General features: G+C 39.7%; 1 long non-coding RNA gene across 1 annotated transcript; it reads left to right on the forward strand.

Moving 5' to 3' along the window:
• The first annotated feature begins 53 nt into the window (after positions 1-53).
• LOC147819340 (uncharacterized) lies at positions 54-4,509 on the forward strand. Its single transcript, XR_015437032.1, has 2 exons — positions 54-915; positions 1,630-4,509. It is a non-coding gene; the product is annotated as an uncharacterized LOC147819340 (long non-coding RNA).
• The last annotated feature ends 344 nt before the right edge of the window (positions 4,510-4,853 follow it).

Here is a 4,853-nt window from a genome sequence, read left to right on the forward strand (position 1 = left end):
TACTGTCATATGACAAAGTGTTCACACCAAATTATTGCAGGATGATGTAACTTATTTATGTATTGCCACAAAAATTTCTGCTTACAGATACGGGACAGAACAGATAAGAGACTGAACAGAAAGCCAAATCAAAGTAAATATGTCAGTCTCATCATCTAACAAAAAAACACTCAAAAATGCAAGTTACAAAATAAATAAATATTACAACAAAACTATTTTGTGGATTTCAGCTTGAAGAAAAAGTATGCAGGGGGGAGCAGCTGATAAATGTTGACTACATCTAATCTTATGTCATAGTGACAAATGTGCATATCAAACCCTCAGCATATACTACCACTGTAACATATCTTGGGTGAAAATAATATGGAAGTGAATACGGCAATGATCACAAGACACAGTGAAAGGGCAGATACAAAGGTTGATCCAGCAGGATGCGATCAAACTGACATTAGAAGATAACAACAATGAGGGAGCGAGAGAGAACATCAAACACTGAGGTATTGTCAAGATCTTTTTGCCCTGAGGCACGGGCACAAGTAGGAGGCCATTTACATGTCTAAACAGGCTTGATTCTATCTAACGTTATGCACTCTGCACTGCTATATCTCTAGGCAGTCTGCGAAGCAATGCAACTCTCAAATAAAAATGTTAAAATGTTAAAAATCAAGCACTAATGAGTATGTCCAGTCCTTTACACTCGACACCGTATGCTGTATGTGAACTACCCGCATTGTAGCATGGATCCAGAGGTGGACTTCACCCAGAATGTCCTCACCTTGAACCTCGGAGGCCCCGGCATTAATGGACGCATGCCATGAGAGGACAGTAGAGCGGTATCAGATAAAACGAGAACACAGCGCTTTGTGTACGTGCCAGGGGGCTGGAACAGCAAAGACAACAACAGGGAGAGAGGAGGTAAACACACCTCACCACAAACGCTCAGTGTGACTCAACTCGGGGCCAAGATAAAGAAACTATAGTGGGGCTTTATCAGCTTGTGTGTGAGCACAAGGTCTGGCAATGAGCAACTAATGCAAACTGTTTATGAACAAAATGGAATATGATTTTCCATTGACATTGTTGTTGAGTGTGGACGGACGCTAATAGAAACTAAAGAGTGAAGCAATTGTTTTTTAGTGACTTGTCATTAACTATACTTCCACTAGCAGCATCACACCTTTTACTTATCTGGTGCACTTTCTTTAGCATCTAGGAATTTAGTACAGACATTCATACCTCCCTCAGGATGAATGTTATAACTTTGGTGTTGCCTTAATGTTTCCTCTCGCTGATATTTGCTAGTATGTTATATTATTCAGGGCCTTCAATTGACGTTGTTTCCTCCCATGAGCCCCTGAAAAATACGTGTGCACAAGGCATCATGCTATATTGTTCATCAACAAAGCACCAAACAGAGGTAGTGACACAGACCACAGTCACAATTTCTGCCTTCTCTCCAAGTCACATATGCTACCCACAATCTCGCCTTAGTCATCCTTGTTTTACATTTTGAAACAGTTTGTCTTATCGCAGCAGAAATGCTACAGTGCATACCGGCATGTTTCCCGGTTACAGATCCCTATCAACCAACTGTTTTATCATGTCTCACCCTCCTTTTCTCTGTCCCAGATGCATTTCTTCCTCGACCCGCATCAGCCTGTAAATCTCTCATCACCGTAACGTGCAGTAGCCATGTGAAAAGAACGAGGGAGGGTGGAGGTGGGAGCTAGGCGGAAGGATGGAACAAGCGAAAGCTCAGAGGTCTACAGCGGTGATGACGGCTGTCCACACCTGTCTAGGACAACATTTGTCGTGTTTACAGGAAACCAGTTTGACTTGCTGTTCAAACGTGTGGTTCACAAACACTTGTGGTTAACAGCCTCCTGAAAAGGCCTGATTTCTCACAGTGGCCTCCATTTTCAGGTTGTCTCAATCTGGTATTTTTGTCTATCCATCATCCATGAGGATCATCCAAACAAAACAAAGAAATGTCAAACAAAATCAATCCCACCTCTCATGTCCTCACCTACCCTCAGTGTCACGCTGTATTCGTACCAACAAAGGACCATTATAGTGATTTCTTAGGCCAGAAGAGAACTGATTCATTTAAAAATGTGTATTCGTTTGATAAATGTCTTAAATGTATATACCACTATACATTAAAACTGATTTCTTTTCTTTCTTTTTTTTCAAATATATCATGGGTCCACATCTTATGAAGGCCACCATGTTAACTGCTATGTTCAGACCACCTAACCAGAAGGGCTACACTAATTGGTGGAATTGCTGCAGTTTTCTGTAGTCCCCTGTGTGTTCAGTGCAGCGTTAGCAGAAACACTTGGAGAGTTTTAAAGAATAAGTCAGATAAACAGAAAACACAGGCAAAAGGCACTTGGGGAAAAAAAGCGACAACAAAAAATGAACCTCAACAACAGTGAAGAGCGGGGTTTTTTTTGTGTGATCAATAGATAATGTTTTTAGTGTGCGAGGCGCTTTGAAACCAACATATACACATGACAATACGAGCTCCTTTCTCCTCTTTATCTCACAAACATAAAGTAGCAGTTTTTAGACTACTTACATTATTTTCTTACAATATAAGATAAACAAATTCAATAGAGGACAGAGATACATTTACACAGATGAAACAAACCGCCATGACACGGGTTCATCACCAGCTACACTGGCATCAATTCTAGCTTAAAAAAAAAAAAAACCTAATGATGGAATTTGACTGATGTGTCGGTGATTGCCTTCATTTTGATTTCATGTAATTAAATTTAGATTTAAAAAAAAAAGAAAAGAAATTCAAATCACATATGCAGTTCTTTCACTTAAAGTACTCACCACTCTAGAGCCGACACTGTTCTTGGCGAAGACACCGGTAGCAGTGTGATTTCATTTGCTCTGAAAACAAACATTAGTATATATCACTACTAATAAACTGGATAGTTAATCAGTTGTTTTTGCTACACTCAGCTTGTACTGGCATCGATGTAAACTTCAATTTGAATGTTTGTTGTGATATGAAGTTCTTATTTTCTTGATCTTAATATCTCAGCTGTTTTAAGAAGAGGGAAAGTTTATGAGAATGTTATTAACTGCGTCTTCATATATTGAACTTTTTCACTTTATCTAACATTTTACCTCTACTCATCTGTCTGTTCTATTATTACTTACAGCATTATTACAGCACTGTGTCTCTCACAGTTACATTCAACATGTCATTTGTAACAATGACACAGAAACCGATGATTTATAACATTGCTGTCCTCCCTCCATGCGTGTGATAAGAGCATTGGCTAAATGTCTAAAATGCAAAATAATAATGTAAGATGAGTGTCATTATGTTGTCTCTTGCAGCTGAGAGCGCTGCACTGACTTTTAGGTGGTTAATTTGTCTTTATCTGAAGGCGGCGGTTTCTGTTTTGAGTGAGGTTTTAAAGATGCTAGATGCTCTTGATTTGCAATTTCATTCAAAGGCTGGAGTGGGGCTCAGTGCACGGTGATTGAAGGGTTGCATCCTAATATGAACATGTCATGATGATTATTATTATTAACTCAGCGGGCTCACAAGCAGAGGGGAAGCGACTACACTGTGTACAATCATTCATCAGATGTTTTATGCTGGTGCTAGTTCTACAGAGGTGTGTTGATGTGTGTGAGTAGCTACTGTATGTTTGCAGAGGAGCCCAAGGGGGGTAGAAAGCCACTGTAACAACTGTCGACAGACAACATGGTTGAAATTCCCAATGTTAGTGAAGGATATAGAAATCCTCAAAATACATTGTTGTGTTAAAGTCATATGCTGTGCAAAGGATAATTCAGAGTTAACATAACTTTGTCGTACCAAGACCCATCGGTCTGACATCTGGGAAAGAAACAGATATGACGGGGCTGGAAACACAAGCAGTCAGACACTGATATACCGTTTAAAAAAATCCTCAGATTTTTCTTACAAACTTATTAGTACAAGTAATTCTGATTGTGATGTTGGTGTTCCCCGCCAGATATGTTCTCCAAAAACTGACTTTTTTTTCCAGTTTTAAGCCACATTTTAACGATTTAACTACAGACCTGGGTTGTTTTTAACTGTCTTTTAACTAGATAAAGGATTTTATTAATCGAGGAACGTATGGACTTTAAGTACTCAGTGAAACAAGCTGAGTAAACATATGCAGTAGCTGCTCTAACGAGGAACTGTTCAGTGCTTTTATTGGTTCTTATCACAGGCTACGTTGTACCGGAGTGAAGAGAACCCCTACAGACATTTCGGCTATGTGCTACATGTAAACTCAGTCCTGGCTCTGACAACAAACATGGCTGTGTGTGTGGATTGCAGTCCCACCTCGTTTCTTTCCCCATCTGATTTGATGCAGCAATGTCACTGTGTTCAAACGTCTTAGCAATAAAGTGCAATTGGAATCAATGTTATTGTGACCAAAATGATGGCCAAAACTATGAAAATAAAACCCAAGATGTATTAAATCTGACTTATCCTTTAAGGTTCATCTGTCTGCCTGGTATCAATTTTTCCCATCAAGTAAAAAAAAAAAAACGACAGTCACGGAGCAGGAGAAATAGGAGGAGGGCGAGTGAGAAAGAGATAGCGTATAATACATAGTCTCTTGTACTGCCTAAAGCAATACATCTCCCTGGAGAGGTTACCGCCGAAAACAAGACATAAAGATAGAGAGAGAGAGACAGAACAAGAGACAAGGAGAAGGGGAGGAGTGAGAAAGGTAATCACCTGCTACAGGCATGAGAGGTATGGAGATGAGAGCATGCAATACTCAGACATTTCACATCACTCACACAGTCATCTTCACACAAGTGTGAAATCACTAACATCA

Source organism: Seriola lalandi, unplaced genomic scaffold, assembly GCF_002814215.2.
Source record: "Seriola lalandi dorsalis isolate HSWRI2012SDOR001 ecotype SW California unplaced genomic scaffold, Sedor1 jcf7180002053979, whole genome shotgun sequence".
Taxonomy (NCBI): domain Eukaryota; kingdom Metazoa; phylum Chordata; class Actinopteri; order Carangiformes; family Carangidae; genus Seriola; species Seriola lalandi.